Below are 22,820 nucleotides of genomic sequence, written 5' to 3' on the forward strand. Positions count from 1 at the left end.
ATTAAACATTCCAAAATTTTCCTCTTAAAAATACATCCAGTTTAAGTATGTGGCACTGTTTAAAACTGAAGCAATATTTATAGATAATACTCTCTGCCAAACTCATAAGAAGAACATGATTTGAATTATTGTAAGTTTGCCACACCACCCACTTGGCTTGAAGTTTTTCATGCTTCTCTTGCTACACTGAAAGTTTTAGCTTTCAATGAAAATGAATATTTGTCATTATAAAGAATCAAGTTAAAAATACTTAGGCAGATGTATCATTGACCAAGATACTCCTATTGCTTCTCTAAGGAATTCTAATATCAATATATTCCTGAGTATATTCAGATTATCTTTCACATTCCACATCATAACATTTTTCAGCATGATTCACATCTTAGTAGAAGTGCACTAATATTGTGTAAATGATGTTTTTACATATATGTGTAAGAGTGTGAGCAAAAGTATTTACACAAGCACACCTAGGAGCATGAGCTGTACAACACTGAAAAATCTAATTTAATAGATCAAAGAACACTTTCTGGGAGCAGAACAGATTAACTACCTATTAAAATGACACTAAATTTCATCACAACATAGATGCTTGATAGTATCCCCCAGCTCATAGCAAATACTGTCAATTTATTAGCTAATTCAGTCATTATAATAGAAAACACTTATCAGACTTCCCTAGGAAACAGCAGCTTTTAATAGCTCTATATTCAAATTTGCATTTTTCTTTCTTTACAGGAAATAGTCTGTCTTACCTAAAGGGAGAAAATACATTGCAATAATTAGCTATTCTGCAAATTGAGCTGCTTGGTTAACATATCTTGACACTGAACACTGCAAATCACTCAAGGGAGCAGCCTTGCTGAGAGTGGGCATTTAATGAGCAACAATAAAGAAGGAAATATGGAATTTTTAAATATAATAGTAAATAAAAGTAAGACTATTCAGGAAATTAGTCTTTGTTGTCTTCTACAGGACTTAACAGTCTCTATCATTATGTTTGCAAAAGTATTTAATGATTATGCATGTTTCAAACAGTAGAGGTGCCAAGTATCCTAAGCTGAGCTCTCCAAAAAATGAGAAGCAGATCAATTGACTGTGAAAATATAGGAACAGCTTATTCTGACCTGAAAATGAGCTTACTATTTCTGACACACATACCCTTTTGCCAGAGAACACTGAGGTATTTGCAGAAAAAAAATCATAGAATTCATATTAAAAGAGCAGTTTCCTGACTTTAGAGGCCTGACCCTCCCTGCAGTGCTACTTAAAGTTGCTGTCAGAAAGTGCTTCCGCCACTAAGTTTGGTGATGGTGAGTTTATTGCAAGTCTGCAGTCACTATATAAGTAAGGCCTGAGAGCTTGTCACCACTGCAGCTGTCAACATGTGTGCTGATGCCACCACAGCAGCAGAGGCAGCAACAGATCCAGGAGCACAGAGGGGTGGCAGGGGCTGTAAGCCACATGGAAATGCAAAAGGGTAGATATTGGCACAAGGAATCTCAAAAGCTTGCCTTCACTGGAATAGGATCTCAGTCAAACTTAAATCAGCAGATGATTTCTTTGGTCAGCTCAGTTCCATTGTACTACATACCCTTAAAAGAGTTACCTTCATACCTGGCATGGTCCTTTGCAGCACTATAATCAAGAAACCAGAAAATGGAATTTCCCTTCGGCAGGAAATTCTAAATGGTAGGACGAGGCAAAGTTCCTAATAATGTTACTCCAAGACAGCAATTCTGAAACATCTATTTTTGGAAATACTGAAATGAACTTACAGGAGTGTTTCATGCTGATAATGTTGTGTCTATGGTAAAACATTAACTATATACTCTTACAAAAGGTAAGATTGTAATAATATAAAATGATAAAGGCACAAAAAATGATAAAGGAAAGTTAGCCTAAAATACTTGATTTCAATTCAATTAGATGCAAAATCAAGACTTCCCTACAAAACGGGCTGAATTTGATGACATATCATCAAACGGCTCTCATTTGAAATTTAGTGCATGAATTTGACTTTAAATTTTGGAATGCACTAAATATTACAAATGTACTTGATTAACAATGCTGTTGTAAAACAGCACAATTTCTAAACATGTTTAACAAGTAATATTTATAAATTGCAATATCACACAAAGGAAATTAAAAAACCTGAAAAATGCACAACAACCAGGCTTTCAAAGAGATATAAGCAGGTTTTCTATTCTATGGGCTGTATCAAAGCAAAATTTTCTAATATCCCCATCAAATATTTCATATAGTTAATGTGTGCAGTAAGATTAGGTTCACCAGGAAGAACCTTCAATGTACATTAAAACAGAACATAAAAATAGGATTAATGGAAGATTAAACACGATTCCAGTAAGATATTCTTTTTTATAAATTCCAGTTTTAATGTGGAAGTTACTGTTAAGTATAGCAGAAACTAGTATTTTAAGAAAAGGAAGCCTGATGTTCCTTTGGGATTCCTGATCAATTGCTCTGGAGCACTGTGCGCACCAGGGTTAGCACTACGCCTGCTTCATCACTGCTGTGGTGAGAAGGTTGCTATCTCTTGGGACCCAGACACAGAAGCTTCCCTAAATACTTTGCTCAAGTTGTTCACAAATGCCGTGTCTCGCAGTTTGTCAAGAGCAGTATCATAAAACTTACACATCAGGAAAGGATGTGTCAGGCTGATACTCAGAAAAGGATTAGTATTTACCTAATGCAAACTATCTATTGAACTTTTGTCAAAACAGACATAAAACTTTTGTATTTTAAAGTGTCTGTAAACAGGTGCTAGCACACATCAAGAAAAATACTGTTATCCTTGCAAAACAAAAATCTTAAATTCCCGGAGTCACAAACGCTGATTAACATGCTTAGAAATATGCCCTTCAAGGAACGCAATCATGCTAGTGGAACAAAGTTAGGCAAAGGAGTATACTGTGTCTGCAGGACTGCAGTGCAAACATCTTTGGATAACCTGACAATTGGGTTATTGTCTCAGAAACACGGAACACATTCCCTTCACTATTAATAAAGAACATAACTAATTAGTCTGGATGGGCAGCGTGCTTCAAAAATCTCTGTCACTCCTTATCCAAAATCGCTTGTGGCCAGCCTCACCCAGCTTTCCTCAAACCTGTTGTCTCCTCTCTCATATACACAAGCCTTGTGATGACCCTTCTTACATAAACTTAAACACTGGAACGAAGAGACAAAAGTCAAAATTTCCAGACAGAAAATAAAGGAAGACAGTTCAGAAATTCAAACACTGTCATGGGTCTCAATAATAGTCAAGTGGGGCTAAGGATAAAAAATCAGGAAAAAGCAGCATTACTGGTCTTGTTATGGACATATGCTCTTTTTCCAAACCAAAATCAAAACTCTCTCCTCTCCAGCTAAGCCAGGCAGAGCTGTCACTAGGCTTCCTACAGGCTTCAGCAGGAATCTCATGTGGAGAGTACTTTTAGGGGAGAATCCTCTGTTTTATTTCTTTTTGGTTTTTTTTCCCCTGAATTTGGCGTGAAGTGAGAACACTGAATTGCTGTGAAATTGTTTCTAAGCCACCAGTAAGAAAGAAATTTCCCAAATCCTGTAAACAGTGTGTTTTTGTGAGATTTAAAGGCAGACATGTGGAATCCATTTCAAAACAGATTTCTATGGCATTTCTGGGCTGGAGGCAGTCAATATCAAGCTGCGATCTAAAGGAGAATGTCTAACAACTTTAACAAACAGCTTTTATTCTTTCTGTAGAAAACCTGACATACATAATTAGAAAAGCTAATTGAACTCACCTGACCTCCAGAAAACTGGTGTTGCTGCAGTATAAGAATGACCCGTTTTGTCCTGGTTTTTTATTTTTTTAATTAAATCAGTATTTTATTGAGTATGGATTTTTTAAGCTCTTCTGTACCTTTACAGATACACGAAAGAACAGCACACACATAGTCTTATTAATATTCCAACTATTGCTTTCTAAATAATAATGCCTCAATTAAATCATCTGGCCCTTCAATGCTTGTAGTACTTTGTTCATTTGTTCAAAGTGTTAATTAGAGTATGTGATTAAAGTATGATTGAGCAAAATAGAAATGCATTTGCAATAGATTTTTTTTAATGAAAAATTTGGCATGTCAGCTACCCAAACTCTGGTTTATAATATCTTGACAAATTGTCATGAACATTAAGCTTTTATCACAAATACTTTCTATAGCAAGCTTGAAAAGAGAGGGGAAATCCACAGAAGCAGCAGCAGCAGCTAGTAACCATACCATAAACATGAATAAAACAGTTATAAGAAGCACATTAACTTAAAAGTTACCAATTGACCTTTAAAACTATCTTATACATAATTGTGACTTTTGTAACTTATGACATTTTCTTACCAAACATCAGAGAATATTAAAAGATAATGTTGCATACATAATATCAGTAAAATACTATACACTGACTTTCCTGTGCTTTACTATAAATATACTTGAGGTCAAATTTCAGGATCTGCATAATCCCTATTTCTAGTTTCTCTTAGCTTCATTTAAAAAAAAATGTTTTTCTCACCATACGAACAGAAGAAATTTCAGAGAAATGGGTTTGAGTAAAATCCCTTTTACCACATTCAAGTTGCAAAAGCAGAAAGAGAGGTAGTTATGAATACACGTACCCAGAGTTGTTTGCGTAATGCAGGCCAATGCAAATAGTGGCCCTCAGTCCCCTGGCTCTCAGGTTAATCCCACCACCAGTGAAGAGACACCAGCCTGACCGATGGGCTTCACGAGGCACGGTGCCACACCAGCTCCCCTATAGCATTTGAAGGGCCAGTCGCGTTGCGGCTGCAGAGCTGGGACGTCCACGAAGACTGCACCCAGGCAGCCCGGCTCTGGCAGGATTTGAAGCTTCAGTTCAGCGCTGCAGCCTTCAGGGCTCCAGGCTGTGGCTGGTGTATTAAGCCAGATGATCCATCAAACGGAGCTAGCACGATCCTGTTGATCTCATGGCACTGGGGAGCATGGTCCCAGCGCTAAGCAGACCCACATGTGAACCAGCATGAGGCTGGCAAACCCAACTGGACTGATGGTGGGGAGCTGCTCTCTGTAACATGCTCCTCAGCGCAGCCTGTTTTTGTGGTTTTCTGTTACTGGGGAATCCCAGCTCTGATACATAGGTGGGAACTGAGTGCACACGGCATGATGGATTTGAACAACTTCGCCTAGTGAACTAATTGGATAACCAAGCTCAAAGTTCAAACACCAGATGCCAGGATGAACCTGTTTTGCAAAGCACTGATGAACTTTCTGTGCACATGTTTGTCCAGTCTGGGGAATATTTTTTCAAACAATGGGACTGACTTGGCAAAGATTTCTTAGTTATCCAAAATCAATCACTGCAGCTCCCATGTTATGCTCTGTACCTATATAGCATAAATGGTTGAGTCAGGAGTTATTACTGTAACTATCCAGAAAGTATAAAATCAATAACACATGCTGAGTCCTAGAGCTTTAAGCAAAAATCAGCAACTCTGAAGGTTTCAAACATTTAACTTGTACCTACAATACATCAGAGACTCAACAAATTCAGTGTTAGTGTTTCTTTTGCAGTGTTTATGTATTCATGGCCTCCTGCAGTATCTGACTGTGCTTCTTCACAGGGAGCCGGTGACACTTTTCCCTCAATTCCATGCCTTGGACAATTCCTGGAGTGGCTGCACTGTTGGGTCAAGTTTCATCAAGTTATAGGACAGATGCCTGAGGATCAGAGCAGGTGGGATTAGCATTCATGTCATTCTTCCCTTCTGATTAATCACTAGTCACCAATGCAAATGGCAGAAACAGTTTAAGCCACTAGACACACAGGTAGATTATCAGCTAGTGTAAATTGGCATCGTTCTGCTAATTTTAGAATTCTGACCTTATCAAGAGAAAGCTGCAGTGATTGACGGCAGCGGCCACTGCCCAGGAGTTAGAACGCAGCAGGAGTTCGAACAACTTAAATCGCTTTGGCACTCTGCACAGCACTAACTTGTACTGACTTGTGCTGGTATTTTATGCAGTGAGTCTTTTCCAGATCTGTGATCCTGCTTTTCTCTTCCCGGAGCTGAGAGAAACAGATTTCAAGTGCTGTTGGGAACTCCTTAAAATTTAACAGGGTAACAGCAGTACCTTAGTATTTTGCATCATGCTAAAATATCCCAGGGGCCTTTCCACCCCTCCGGTTTCTGGTGCCCGCAGGGCTCGGGTGGTTTGTAGGCTGATTCACTGCTCAGGGAGGCAGAAGCAGAACTACAGGCGCTCAGGGAACCTTCTGGTCAAACCTAAGGTTTTCAGGGAACTGTAAAACAAATGGTGAACTGACCAGCAAATAAAGATTTTCCACATTACAATCTTTTACTTTGACATTGGCACTCCATCACATTCTTATTTTAGGTACCTACTTCTTTTCCTTCGCTTTTCCTCAAGCCTTTAAAGTAATTTTTTTGGCTGATTTCCAGGCAGGAAAACATTATGCACACCCCACCCCTCCATTTTTTTTCCCCCTCAGCTTAACGGCTTTTGGGAGCTTCAGTTAGAGACAATTATAGTATGTCTTGCCCTGGTATTAACACTAGAACTTATTTAGCTCTCACGAGAAAAAAAGTTGGCCTAAATGCACGGATCTGGTTGGTAAGCTCAGTGCTCCACATATTCAGGAACTATTGGCTGAACGTAATGATTAAATAAAAAGATGTCTAAACTGACAATCCTTACTAAAGTCTCCTGAATACATCATTAATATAACCCTGGTGTCAATTTTCTATTAATTATCTAAGATCTCAGCCATTAATAAATGCCACTAATAAATGATTGTCATTCTATAAAATAAACCTTCTACTGCTTAAAAATGTAAAAAATTAATGTAATTGCTGAAGTTGATAAAACTGATAGCAAATATGATATCGATGAATCATTAAAGAAATAAAATATATGTTATTCCTTCCTATTTCTGCCAGAAAAGATTTATAATTCTTCTAACAACATGCCTGTTCACTCAGTAGTTTATCTGATGGTGCAAAGCCTTATTTTTCAGAGTATATTTACATTATAAGGTTGATACAAATGGAGTTCCCTTTCTTAATATCAAACTACAGAAAGAACTATTCAGAAAAAAAAAAAAGAGCAGGGAAGGGAGTCTAGTAAATCATGCTATGACTGTTATTTAAGAACATTCTAAAATTTATTTTAATTGAACTCTACCAATTGCAAGCTTGCAATTTGGGAGCCAGCCATCTGCAATGCAGATGGAAAAAGAAAAAGAAAAGGAAGGAGGATGTGAAACAGCAGAAAGACTATTTGTTACCTGGGATTAGGATCAAGACACAAGTTTTTCCTGCAAAATAGGCTTTCCAAAATTCTTGAAACTTGTTATCTCTCACCAGGATTTTCCCTCTATTCTTTTGTGTTCTCTGAGTTATCATCCAACACAATCCAGCACACTTGTTGGAGAAACTTAGCAAAGGTTCACTAGTTTATATAATCTTGTATTAAAATCCCAGGGACCTGAGGTCAGACTCACTAGTTCAATTTTTTCAGCTTCCTTCTCATTTCTTTCTTATGGGCTACATTTAGTTTTTGCATCCTCTCTGTAGATCCCACACAAGGAAGAAATATTACTGCAACCAGGAATATTTTCAGTCACCTTTTTAAGCCATTGAGCTTTGCTTTGCCTGCTTCAGTGATTTTAACTTACAAATGACTTTTTCAAAAGTAATTGCTTATGCATCTCATTTCTCACTCATCTTTTCTGTAACATTGGACAAGATCCTCAGCTGATGCTAAGTGGCATAGCTTCTTTTGGTACCAGTGCCAATTTACATCAGCTGAGGGCTTGGACCTTTCTTTCTATTTCTTCTTTGTATTTATCCCTCATAATCCACAGGGATAACTCTTTCATTTTAAATATTATGCTGTTCTTACTGTCTATTCCCTTTATCGTCCTCATTGGATTCATTAAGTAAAAATTGTATTCATATTCTTAAAAGTAGAAATATAAAAAACATTGTACTTAAGATTTTAAATATAATAAAAAGAATATATGTACAGGACATGTAGCTGTCAGGTGTTGCAGTGGTACCTATTTTTCACAACGGAATCAGAAAAAGCATCAGCCTGCATACGGGTCTTCATTTGTGTTGGAGCCTTAACACTTAGTTAAAATCTGTCTTTCACCTATCACTAAGCACTTTCACTTAGTGGGTCAGTTTTACCACTGCAGGAGTCACCCTGGAGCTCCAAGCGCTCCCATACATCATAGTGGCTCAAGCGTATGACTGGAGGACTGCAGCTGTTAGAAGAGTCCAGCTGCGCTGCGTCTTCACAGAGCTCATTAATGTCTCGCTGTGGAATACGCACAGCTCTGATACTGCACACAGTGCAAGCTTTTCTGGGAAACGTTGCTTCAGAACAAAAAGAATAAATAAAAGCTTTCATCTTTTCCTCTCAGTGAAATTTAATCTTAAGCTTGTTTTAAATAAAACGATCTGGAAAGCCATCTGAACTGTACCTGAACTACTTATGGCTAAAATAATCAACCCTGCTTTTTCAAGATAAAGACACAGAGGTAGGTACAGAACCAGTGGATTTCTGCAGCAGTTCGTCTGTCAGTATTTTGGATGAAGTTTATGACACATGGATTCATATCAAGAACATCATTTCTCCTCTGTACATTGTGTAAAAGTTTTCTTTCAAAATAATATGTGACAAGTCCTTTGCCTGACTGGGATCTTCAGGTGTCATTCTCATACCATGAGAAGAAGACAGTGAAGAGAGAAAACTGACAAGCATCAGTCCTTCCTTCAGAAGGGCTGATTCAATCAGAAACAAGAAAAAAGGAGTTTGAGGTCATCTAAATAATGGGGAAAAAAATCACACAAAATCTGATAACTACTGAGGTGGGAAAAGAGATTGTGGAACCTCCATCCTTAGGGATTTTCAATATTTGAATGGGTAAAGCCCTGAGCAATCTAACCTTTGAAGTTACCGCTGCTTAGAGCAGGAGGCTGGACTTGATGACATTGAGAGATTCCTTTCAACCTAGATTATTGTATGAAAATAGAGAATGATGAATTTCACGGAGTTTTCAAAATTGGTGTAAAGCGCTAAAAGCCTACCATACCTTTCCAGTATGATATTCCCTCTTATTTCTTATGTGCTTTGAACAGCAAAAGAACTAACAAAAGTAGGATCACTATACTCGGAATCAAAACTTAGGAAAACTAGCTTACCCACCTCAGTGCTTTCATTTCAGATTTTTTACAAACACAATCAAACTTTTCTGTATTCATTACAGTTTGAAGATTTTTCTCTGTAACCATAATGGCTTTACTTTGAATGTTTTTAGGGTTTTTTTTTTATTGTTATTGTTATTATTATTTGTTGGTGAGATGAAATTAAACCTGGTGCTCTTAGGAAAAACAAAGAATTATTTCCATGCGCTTCTACCAAACAGTTTGGATCACTCTGGAAACAATTCAAAGTAGTAGTACACAACTGAAGGTATAGTCCATCCATTTCTTTTTTTCTTTCTTTCTTTCTTTTTTTTTTACTATTGACATACTCTCAAGGATAGGAAAATTTCAAGGCAAAATATGACAAACATATGACAATGACACATAGGCCTTAAGTGTTTTCAATATAGTCATATATGATTCCTATAGCCAAAAGCAGTCAGGAATATAAGATCTTTAAGTAATACACTAAGTAATTAATATACATATTAATTACTAAAGGGAAAAACAGGTCACTCAGAACTTAAAAATGCAAAGTGAAGAGACAAGGCTTATTAATCATATTAAGGATTATTCTCATATTTATAAGTGGCATATGTTTCCTCCTGAACTACTTCAAGAAATATTATATTTACGTGTCCATGTCACTGCATGACGACCATTATGTATGATTCCAGAGTGGCCTGGCTGCTCTGGTAGCTTGGCACACAGCAAGGACACCAGTGCTCCAGATGTCTCCTCTTTGCTGCTACTCCTGCACACTTGATCTTGCATCACTAAAGCAAATGAAAGCTTCACTATTGACTTTTCTGGGAGCAAGATGAAGCCTCAGTGACTCCTACCATGTCAGCTAACCACTTTCCTTCTGCACTTACAAAGTTCATAATAAAATCCAGTGTACCTGAAGTAGAGGTTACTGCAATGTCGTAACAATGAACTACTAAGTGCTTAACTATGGCCTGCCTTGGCCTGAAAGAGCACACAGGCTGAGAGTATGAGAAACTATCGCTTCTCCTTTCCACCCTATCGTGTACCAGGACAGAGGCAAGCCCCAGTCCTCTGGAAAATGCAAGTCATTTTCTCTAACGGTCAAGTGCTACTAACACAGAGATTGACACGAGCTCTGTGCGTAGCCAACCCACCCTGAGGAGGACAGGGTGGCATGACACACCTGGCACCAGGCAGGCCAAAAAGTGGGACCTCCCAAGAGAAGCACAGACTGCACAGCCTCGGAAACCAGCCTCTCCACCAGCTATGGCTAAAAAGGCATTAGCTGACTCTCAGTCTTTACACAGATAAAGTAATAGACCTACAATTCATAAGGGTAAAACATACATTTCAAGTCCCTCAGTTCATTAATGAGGAAATTATCCATGACCAAAACAGTTTTAGATAATGAAGGTTTGTGCATTAAACTTCAAAGCACTAAAAACACTTCTCATGGTCTCCAGGCAATGGGTCATCACCTCACAGAACAGATTCCTTTCTTTTCTATGCAAAAACAAATTGCTTCAGACTCAGTGGATATTTAGCGTGCTTCTCCCCTTTGCAAATCACTGACTATATATCTTTTTCTATCATAATAATAGTCAAAGAGTGTGTTGGGCATGACTGAACAGCCCATGAGATGTGCCCTATCTCACGACAGGATCTTTGCATAGCTCAGAAACAACATTTTTTCCATAGGCTGAGATTATAGAAAAGATATTTGAAAATAATTATTTTGGTGACAAAGATGGCATCTTAGGAGAGAACCACAAGTTGAATTTATTCGCAAATACAAATTATGCTGAGGGAAGGGGGATGTTTTCATGGATAATAAACAAAACGTAAATTGTTTTTCCACTCTCAAAAGCTAGAAGAAAAATGAAATTTGTATCCTTTGGGGTTTCTGAGTGCTTACATTATTACATTCTCATTTTTACTGAGTAGGGAAGTAATAAGACTTGAAGGCATCACATCGCTCCAGAAAGAGCAACACTGCAAAATTTCAGAACAACAACAGTGTATTTGGGGCTTTGCACAGCATTGTTCAAGATTTGGGAAATCATTAGTAAAAAAAAATTTTAAAGTCACAGATGTATCTTGGCCTTACATTTTTGGATGGGAAAAGTTCCTGGTTTCTGTGCCTCTTAACTGTTCTGTTGTGGTGCTTTCCTTAAGAGGTGGATAATAAAATGATACACCGTCTCTCTGTGTAGAACTTTCACCCTGCTTGATGCTAATCTATTATTAGCAATTATCTAGTGAAAAAAAAAAAAGTCTAGTGAATGAGTACTAAACTAATCGTTGAGAAACAAATCTCCTACAAGGCATAGAGTCTGGTTATCGTTAAGATGGATTAAGTCTTCAAGGGAAGATCTGTTAAATTAGCTTCCCCAAATTTTCCCTCTCACCCCTCTTTCAACATGCAGCCAGTCCCAGAACTGTTATAATGCACAGCAAGAGAGCGAACTTCTACATTCATTGACTACAACGGTTTTCTGAAAATTGGGTGGCAATGCGACATGGCATGGTCTGGTAATGAGATGCACAGAAAGGAAAAGAAAAACATATCAGAAAGGGAACTCTGGCCCCGGGTTTAGTTTTCATCCAAACCTAGATGTCTCCTGAATTTCATTTCCATTACCAAGACATAGGGACTCTCTTTTCTTTCATATTGAAAAATAGCTATGGCTACTGCACGGATCAGGAATTTAGCTCTCTGTGAAAACAGAGATCTGAGGGAATACAAATAATGTAAAACCTGGAACATGAAAACACAGTTTCTCTTTTGAAGTAGTCACTTTCTTAGCACATTGCATTATTTCTGAGAAACACTATAGCAAATAAGAAAGGAAAAGGGGAAGGTGAGAGATCCCGCTCAAATCTGAACTGAAGTCACTAACATTTTTAACCAGGTTTACTTTGTCTTTTGCGCCCCTTCTATTTGTCCTATTGTAGTACTGAAATACTGCCAACATGCAACTTGCCTTCAGTGCTGCACCCCAGGTTTTAATCACAGCTTTCAGTGCACATTCAGGGGGTCCACAGAGCTGCAGATCAACTACTCTGTCCCTCCAGGCAGCAGGATGGTATCAGCACCATCTTCAAGCACTCTCACACCACACCTGGTTTCAAATTACAATTCAAAACTGATCCCTGCTTTTCAGACCTGTATGAACCTGCTCCATCTCCGTGTCTGACCTTAAAGACAATTAGTCCCTTTCCTGTTCATTTTACTCCTTCTCTTTTGGCTTCCTCCCTTAACTTTTGCATGATGATTACACGTATTTGGATATTTACAAATGAATACATTTATGTGCTTCAATACTTCCTGGCCAGACCCTTTTCTACACTCACTGTATGTCTGATCCTGCTGAGCCAGCAGGAGACATCAGAACGCAGAACAAAGTCACTTTTCAGTTCCTGGGTCAGCTGGTAGCTGACATTGCCTCAGGAATATCTTGGAACAGTTCAAAATCAAAACAAGATAACGAGAGAGTCATATGAACACAAATCAATACTCTAATGGGTTGCAGAAGTCACAGCTTCATCAGTGGCAGGCAGCTTCTGAGTGTAAAATGAAATGTCTACAGGGTGATGTGAAATTTTCAAGTTAGCAGTGGTAATGAAGTGCAAATGTTAATGTTATAGTACCTAAGGTGACACACTCAGAAAGGAGTATTATATACAAATAATTCTCCAGACCTTGGAGTGTTTTGATTTACCTGCAGCTCAGCTGGCCAGGAGAAATATGGGTTTCAGCCAACCATAACTGGCCAACTATCTTCCTAATTTAAAAAAGCAGCTGAGCACATGTTCATGTCCTAAGAAAGTGAACAGGAATGAGATGTACCTACATGCTAAAAGTCTAATCCTGCTAATTTACTTGTGTGGGTATGATCAGTTTGAAAGTATTCTGGAAGACTGATGTTTTCCTGAGTAAGGATCCTAAACCCGATGAAAGCATTAATTTATGCCCCTCGCTGCCTTAAGATATTATTGAGACCAAGGAATAGAAGGATTCAAAAATGAATTCAATTCTGATATGAGTAATAATATATGCAACTATAGCTGACAGAATTAAAAAATTTGTAAGTCAGATAGGTAACTGCTTCAGGTTAGAAAGCAACTTTCCTGAAAAGTAAGATATTACACAACTATTCACTTTGAGTGTTTTACACCTTCTTCTAGTGGACCTGGTGTTGTTTATAGTCAGAAAAGCTTATTGGAAAAATCCTGTTTTTACTTAAATATAGCTTTGTTTGTTTGTTTTGTCAGTGTTAGGATATATGCCTATTAAAATACCTGCTGCTTGAAACTTAAAGGTGCTCAGAAGACTGGCAATACCATCATAAATCAGGGACAAAAAGAAGATGTTTAAGTCTGAAGCATTTTCAGATGTAACATGTAACACTTAGAAACAGAAAATTTTTATAAAAGTAGTTAAGACTGAAGAGTTTGAAGACTGAGCCAAGAAACAGATACCAAAGCAAGAGTATTTCCAGTGATCCACTAGAGAAATTACATTTCATTATTTTAAATTCACAGGAAGAAATTAGCTTTAGCCAGTGTACTACTGTGATTGCGAGTCTAATTCAGGTGCAATTGCATCTGCTTTTTTACATTAGCATCAAATCAGCTATCAGCAGGAAGTTTGAAAATCTGTGTGAAAAGGGAGTAAAAAAGCAAATGAAAAATGCATATGGAAAGACAGACACCAGTGTGTATACAAACAGTCCAAGCTAAACGCAGCATGACAAGTAAACGCCTGACTGATATTAAGAAAAGCAAAACAAAATCACACCGGGACCCCTCACGTGCTGTTGTTCTGGCAGCTGCTCCTCCCCTACAGAGCTATGGGCCGCTTGGCCGGCTCAGGGGGCTTCCCGCCCTCGGCGCCCCAGCCGGAGTGGGCAGCTGGCCTGGGAACGACGCACAGCCCAGCCAGCCGGCCAGCAAAGGCCCGGACACGGCAAGGCTGAGTCAGCAAAGCGCCCGGAAAGGTGCTCAACGAACACAACGATTCGCCGTGCTGGAAACCAGAGGCGCAGCCCAAGCGAGAGGCCGCCCGCCCAAGGAAGACCAGCAGCCGACGCTTTGGCAGCGGTTCCTTGGCTGCGTGGGTCTTCCTTTGAGAGCAGCTGCTGCTTCTGGACAAAATCCCCATCCATAAGCTCCCAGATTTCACGTCATTTCAACAACTGTTCCGAAATTATGGCTTTACGCACTCCAGTTGACAGCTGTGAAACTGAAATCAGACTTTTCAGCCTATGCCAACAGAAAAAAAAGTGGGCACAGAAGAAAATGCAGACTCTGAAGAGTGTGGGATTGCCTCTCTTCTACAACTAACCATGTTTTATCTTTGAATGCCCTTAAAGTCCTTCCGTTTATTGCATTATTATCACTGTCCCATGTCTTTCTGGCTAGCTATGACAGAGTAGTATTTGGAGTCAGTGTAAATTTTCTTCACCTTACATGCAGTGGTAATTGGCCAAGGTCCTTCTGTAAACAAAACAAAATGTACATTATTTGTGTCTTTCAGAACTGCAACAGCTTCCCCCCTCCAGTGGTTTTTTTCACATTTCAACTAAACTGGAATAATGCTACCATAATAAAAATTTGTTTAAGAGGTTACATTTGTGGTTTATTTGTCAAAGTTTGAAGAGAGTCTTTTTTTAAAAAGATACCAAAGATGCCAACATGAAATAAGCAGACTCAGGGGCATGGAAACAGTTATACACACAAAGTGGATAACACAAGCCAGCTGTCTTTTGCAGCACACGTCTGCCTGTGAAGTCAAGTGGAAGCTCCATAACCGTGTAAGCATTACTTTAATCCCAAATTAATTTACTCTGCCTCTCACAGTGGTTATTAGTTTGCATTCAATGTTATGCATGGCCACAGGGTTTCTGGTCAAACCACAGTAAAGTATCCTTCTTCATAAAACACACACTTACTGATATACAGAAATATCCTGAGTTAATATAGCTGTGAGGTTTATATGTTACCTGTCTAAGACTGTCCCCTCTTTGGGGCCCTGCTCTTGGGAACAGCCTGCTAAAGGTGCAGAAATGTGATGTGCTGGACTCTTCCCCTTGGCTAATGGATATTTGGAGTCAATTCTGTGAAGAAAATGCTTTAAACTTCCTGACTTCACCTTATTTTCATGTCCATAGTTTTTCTCCCTGTATGTTCAGTAATTAGGAGCAGCATGGTTCTCCATTGCTTGCTTTAAAAATTCACCAAAACCAAAATGCCCACGATCTTTCCGAGATAAGCTGAAAATAATCTTATTTTCCTAATACAGCACAAAACAACATAGCTCCAGTTATTTTCTACCACATTGGAAGTAGGTCTCATTAAAACTCTCACAGGAAAATGATTTAAGGTGAGCTCTCTTATATTAGTACCATATTGTTAACTTGAACTACCCTCAGACAGTTCCAGTCTAAATTTTACAGCCATGGAAAGCAACATAAAAAAAAAGAAAAGAAAATAGATTGTTAAAAAAGGGCAAAATTAGTATTTACGTTAATAATCCCATTCGTACGTGAGACAGACAGGGACAGTTTTGCACATCCTTCCAGTGGATTTGCCAGAGGGAGGCTGTACAGAGTGCCCCGGCTGGCGCGAAGGGGCTGAGAGCGCGGGGCAGAGGGGCGAGCCGCCGAGCGCTGCCGCCCCCCACTGCCCCTCGCCGGGGCCCGGCAGGCAAAGCTGCAAGCGCCGCTTGCTGTGCTGCTGCCCCTCCGGGAGGGGACACCTCTGGGACACGCAGGCTAAGCACGCGAGCCGGCACGTGGTGCCGCTGTGCCTGTTTGCAGGCCGTTTTATAGTGGTGGTCAACTGGCAGGTCAGCTAGGGGCGAGACTGAGAAGTTGCTGATGTTGGCTACTCTCCCCGGGGATGTCAGTAGCTCTTAATTGGCAATAACTGTTCCTTTTCCTTATGCGTGGGCAGGCAGGGACTTTTGCATTGTCAGCAGGCCAGGAAAGGAAGGAACTATATTAATGGTACGACAGAAATCACTTTTCTAAGTAAGAGAGCAAATGAAATGAAAAAATGTTAAGAAATTTTAAGGTTATGTCATTTTCTATTTTTTCATTTTCAGCCTTTTGCTAAATTACCAGTGGCAGCTTAAACCAGGAGAAACATGACAGTGAACTCCCTAAACTTCATGTGCTAATTAACAGATAATGCTGAGCCAACACTAGAGAAAACCACAGTTTTTGCATTTGTCACATAAAAACTTAGGCTGTTAAAAAATTCCTGGGTGGACAATGGATGACTTTTCATACAAAGCTAGTCTGAAAATAAAAAGCGGATTCTGCAAAATTTTCACAAAGAAAACAAAACTGCTGCAAGCTGGCTTTTATTTTCATTGCAAACTCAGGGCAAGTTGAGCCAAAGCACAAATAAACTTTCTAAGACTTCCAACTGAATTTGTTTTTAAGCAAATTTAAGATGATACATGTTTTTCCATCAGAACACTAGGAAAATGACAATGCAAACACAAATTTAAACCAGTTGCAGTCTGGCGATCATACTATCCACAGGGTTTGTTGTCAAGCTGTCATCTCTGCTTTCCTGCCCTCTCCACCCATCCCTAGCAGAAGTTAAGTAGCCTTGCAGCTACTCTGTTAATTGGCAAAAGTTCCCTCTAAACAACCATATACAAAACAGCTTGTCACCGCATGCCGACAAACACTAGGGCAACACCACTTGCTTCTGCAGGGAAAAGGAGGAAGCAGGGAATGGTGGTGGGGTGAGGCAGGTGTTCAAAATTTAAGTATAAAAAAAAAATCTTCAGACTGAGTTTGCACAAACTACTGCAAAGTTAACCATGGAAATTCGCTCCCTTTTCCATGGCTGGTTTAATTTGTGCCACCATCAGCTTCAGGATTCATCTTTGCTACGCTCTTGTCCCACTCTTCCTGAACACAGCTGATCCCTCCACCATACTCTCAATCTAAGGAGGAGCTCACAGTTCTGGTCTCTCCATTTTTCAAATCTGGGACGTTTTGGAAAATGCTGTGGCTTCCTTTAGACCTGCGTTTCTTTCCCATGGGAACGAGGGCAGAGAGGAACAGTAGGTATGCAGACTTCATTCCAGCATGGAGCTGGGACATAGCTGGGACAAGCTGGAGTCTGGGAAGTTCTTTCGGGCTCACCATACAAACAGAGCTTCTTGCCCTTAAATTCAGCCTTTTCCTGAGCTCCAACAGTTCAATCCTTCTCCCTGTACAGAGCACCTCCAGGACTGTTCCACTTTTTATAGCTCTTCTGCTAAGCCCTTGTCCAGAAACAGAAAAACTGGCTTTCAGCCAGTCCCTTGCCAGCTCCTGAGGCTGTAGCCTAACCTCCCCCAGGTGTCTTAAAGAGTGTGTTTCACTTTGATCACTCAGATGATCTCCCAACCTGTTCAAAAATCTTTGCAGCCTCCATCACTATAGTAACTGAAGGACTTGCAGCACCCTGGTAAGGTAGGGAAATGCATCCTTATGATGATTTCACGGAGTGGGAGACTGAGGAATCTCCTTCTGTTTTCATGGAGATGTCAATTATTTACTGAACACTAACAATAAGGTAAGAAATTATGAAATGCAAAGCTTTAATTACAGACATACCTTTACTCACTAGCAGCATAGTCTGCCAATAGATCTAATGGCATGAATAAAGTTCTTTGTGTGTTAAATTTTGCAGGGTTGGTTCTCCATTCATGTGTAAAATGTTGCTGGGCCATTGGTTGCAAAGAGAGTAATGCCCAGCCACAAGGCCTGGGGTTGGACTGGATCTGAAAGGTTGCAAGTCCCTCATTCACAGCTATGGGAGAAAGAGGTTTTCAGCTGAGATGACCAGGAATCTCCAAGAAAATAATGTGATAATAAAATCTGCATTTTCTGGAAACTTAGGCAACATTTCTTCACTTCCTTTCACTTTTCCTCCATTATTTTCTTCTAAACCCCGAATTTATTTTGTGATATCCTCATGTTTATTAGGAGGACTTAGTTTCCAGCACTAATAAAAATCTTACGTCTTGCCAAAAGTCACACTGGGAAATCTATGGCTTAATTCAGAAATGGATACAGCCATCTGTATATCCTGTCCAATATACTAGCCATTTCGTCCTCTATTCAAATGCATTTTATAGCCTGGTCTAATAACAGTGTTGTGGTTTTGATGTAACGGATCTCACAGAATAGAAAATATTGAGAAAAATGAAGAGCTTTCCTGTCATACAGTAAGGCTTTCTGGTAAATACCACTTAGAAAACATTTTGCTTTGCTAAAAAAAGAAGGCACTCGGGCAATCTATCTGATAAAACCAAACTAATAAAGGAAGTTTGTCCACCTGTCCGTTTTTATAAAGGACACAGCTTTATGGCACATTCACAATATCTCTACTATTTCCAGCTTCTGCAGTTAACTATACATCTGATCCTTCCTGCCTTTACAGTTAAAGAAATAAGGAATTAATGTGCCCATAAGTTACATCACAGTACAGCCAATGTAATTTGGCATATATATTTTCAATATATTCTATTAGAGAACAGCATGCTCACTTTCAACATTTCATTTTTGATGTTACAACAAATGTTTAAAGCACAGCACACTAAATCTAAATGAATCCCTTTAAATCTGGGTCCTTAGTTATTCTGAAAAGAGATAATATTTTGTTTGCCCTTTAATTTTATCTATTTTATTTTTTTCACACATCCCCTTCAAGCTTCCATACATCACGGGTTGTTGGAAGCACCTCTGTAATTTTCAGGGCTATAGGCAAAATGCAGTTTTTTGAAGGCAGCTGAGCAGGTTCTGTAGGAACGACAGAACAGGGGCCTGGGGAATTTGGGAGAGCTTGAGGGGCTGCAGGGGCCTCGGCTGGGAGACTGGGAGTGGCTGGCAAGGTCTAAGGAAGGTTCTGGGCTGCTCAGAGAAGGACTATCAATCCCTCCCATGCACGAGCCTCTTTACCCCCAGAATTCGCCAGTTTAACCTTAAACAGACCCTAAGCGGATTCCCCCCGCCTGCCCAGCAACTTTACGCTGCTGCCTCGCCAGTGCGGGAAGGGGAGCGGAGGCAGCAGGGGCCAGAGCCTCACTGGGACGTGAGCTGGGAAAGGGCAGAGCGGTGCCAGCAGGGAGAAATGGGAGCCGCCAGGAGCTGGGCTTTCTCTTCCCACCCTACGCTCCACCTCCTTGTTGGTTCCTTTTCAAAGATGAAGCTGGCTTTTAGCTTGAAAATAGCAATACTTGGCCCAGAAAGGACAACTGAGGAAGCTGTTTAAACCACCAAATATCTGGAGTATTTCTGTACTTGGTGGCAGAGGTCAAGGGAAGTTCAGTCCAAATCTAAACTGAACTGTGACTGCAGGACACGATGAGCACAGTCGCTACAGATAAGCTATGCTCCTGCCATCAGCATTTTCTTAATTCAGTGTTTGTCAAAGACACAAAGACACTCAGCATGCTTAGTACAAATCCTACAGGGCTGTCTTACAGCCCTGCTAGTACAGTTGTGTCCTGACAGCGAGGGGTTTCCCTTCGAGCCTCACCTCCCAAAAGCTGCAGGAGGCAGCCTCCACCTGCCCAGTCATGCCACCAGTGGTCAGAGGAGATCCTGTCTGGCCACCAGAACATGCCCCTCATTCCTCGGAAGCACAACAGAGGTTCCCAGGACCAGCAAGGACACGTTACTCCACCACAGTTGGTGGAAAATTATAGCTCCACTGAGGGTTGTTTTTTTTTAATATATTGTACTGGATTTCACTGTACCATACAATATTTATGCCTTGTCTGTTTGTTGCTGAATGCAGTGGCCCTGTTGAGTGTGTTGGCACAGCCTGCTTGCTTTCATTGTTTTCTGACACAGAGGTCTATACCTTTCATTCATCTGGGATGGATTAAAGCAAAATATCAGTTCTCAAAAACAACTAAAACAGCACAAATACGTCATAAATAACAAGGACTTATACGAACAGAATGAATGCGTTGGAATATCTATCTGTATAGTAGGCCAGGAAGCTAATAAACCTGCATATATCTTTAGTAAGCAGTGCTCTGACTATAGCCTGAGCTTCTCCTGTTTGGTTAATTAATGCATAGACTGTAATCGATGTCTCATTAGAACATGAAGCAGAACATTAGCTAAATGGGGGAGGTGAAAGGACTGGACTGAAGTATCTCTTCCTGCCCTAAAATAAGATTTGTCCTTCTCTGTCTTACGACATATCCTGAATAATCCTGAGCAACAGTGGAAGGGGTACAGGTGTGCCCGAAGTGTCAACTGTAGTTGCAGATCAGCTTGACTGATGGTCACGCTAGTCCCATTCCATGAGGAAGTTAATCTTTACAAATACAGAAGTCACAATTGCTTTTAAGCGCTAGTGATTCTCTTGATGGTATGTTTTCAGTTAACTATTTTCCTTTTCACTAAAAGTCTTCATCTCCTTTTTGTAAACATGAAGAGAGTATTTATTCCGGGATCCTCCTGTAACTCAGATTTATGATCTGATTATTTTTGGTGCCTAGATGCCTCATGTTAAAAATCACTGAAGGCTTACAATTTAAGGACTGAAGTATTCTTTTCATGTAGACTTTACTATTACAGTCAGCCCAGACTTGTCACTTGGTGCTTACAATATGGCTCAGGTTTTTAATGCCACTGCAATGTCAATTATACTGGAACTGGGTATGCTCAACTGAGAATCAAAAACTCCTGCTGATGTCTTGATCCCTAGATCTTTCATGGACTTCATATGTGACCTTGGGCATAATAAAGATCAAACTCTTTTTTTATTGTGATAAACAGGAGGTGCTCTGACATGGCAAAGGTGTTCCTGTGAGCAAACCAATTACATTAGTAAATTACTAGTTTTTAAGCACAGATAGTGTCTTATGTCATCCTGAACACAGACAATAACAACATCCAAGGGCAGTGAAACAGCATTGGCCATGGTCTCTCTGAACCTCAACTACCTAACATGCAAATTTAGGATGATAATTAAAATGGAGTTAATAAACCTGTGCTCACAGATGTGTTGAGATTCTTGGATGGAATGTACTAAGTGTTATCATATATGAAGATTATTGTTTAACTGCATTTATTTGTAGGCTAGGTTAAATCTTTATATATTATTATGCTTTGAACATATTCTTTTCATTTCCGACATAATTTTATTTTGCTATTCTAAATGAGTTTTATGCAGTTATTCTATTTTCAAAGTGACAATGTGCATATACACATTAGAAAAACGATTTCATGTCTTTGATGCTAGACTGTTTCTTATTTGAAACCATACAAAAATCTCATATGTAATTTATTTTCAATACTTTCATAACAAATATCCAGGGTTATTTCTATCATTTTTCCCTGAGTAAATCAGATACGTAGCATTAAAAGTTATTTGTTGCACACAGAAACATTTAAGCCTTCTAAGTTCCTTGATAAATGGGTTAACGTATTTTAATTGGAAGCTTTGCATACAGTTTGCTATAGTGTTTTTAATTCAAAGTAAAGTGTAAAAATGGGAAGTATTGTATAAAATTGTCTCATTTGATTTTCTTTCTCTAAGTACATTTCCAACGACACCCACTAAACTAATAAGCGCAAGACTTTCCCATTCTGCCAAACTTTGTTTTCTAACTAGCAATAGCCTGCAATATATTTTCCAGTTAAAACTCAATTTTCACTTTGTGAAAGAAAATGAAGTGAGACTTGGCAGAAATTGGGACAGGAATCAGTTTATGAGAATGGCTAGATCCTACTGGGAAATGAGTAAAGACATTCAGACATTTAAATGGATATAGATAGAAAATGGAAGAATAGGAGACACTGGCAAAATTGGTCTGTCAAGAGGACTTGTGAGGTTTCCCACTGAACCCTCTTACTGCTTCCCATCGTCCATGTGTCAGATCTACTATTTTCATCCCTCTTTGAGCAGAACTCTGCAATTTGCCCTACTTAGAGGCTGGGTCACCAGACTGCGGCACTGAGCCTGAACAACTATGTTTCCCAGGCAGGCCCTGCCAGATTTAACTTCTCTCTCACAGACTTTCTTTCAGGACCTGTGAACACTATGAAAGTGCAGAAGGTATCAAGAGTGCTACTTTTTTACACACACACCTGTCGTACTATAAGCTTACCATTTTCACCCATTCATGTGCTTTCCTCCTGATCCTGTATCTCCTCCTGAGCTCCAGGCTTCTCCAGTTTCATTTTTTTCCTATGTGGATTTCCTTCATTGCCACGGGATGATCCACCTGCCAGCTGGTCAGAGCAGTGGGAGAGGTTAACTTTCAAGGAACTGTTACTTGCATTGGTTGCTAAGATCAGAGGCCTGGGCTATCTACAACCATTAGCTTCCATTATTGCAGATATGTGAAAATAAACCAGAATTGAATTTACTAGCCACCCTTATAGCAACAGTAGGACATTAATTACTCGGGCAGAGTATTTACATAATGTCAAGTTACAAAAGAATCCAGACATTTAAAGTTCTCTTCCATTATTCCTCATCTTCTTGAGGGAAAACTCAGAAGAATCACCTGCAAAAAGAATCAACAGGAACCAAATTTGCAAGGTATCAGGTA

This window comes from Apteryx mantelli, chromosome Z (genome assembly GCF_036417845.1).
Source record: "Apteryx mantelli isolate bAptMan1 chromosome Z, bAptMan1.hap1, whole genome shotgun sequence".
Lineage (NCBI taxonomy): Eukaryota > Metazoa > Chordata > Aves > Apterygiformes > Apterygidae > Apteryx > Apteryx mantelli.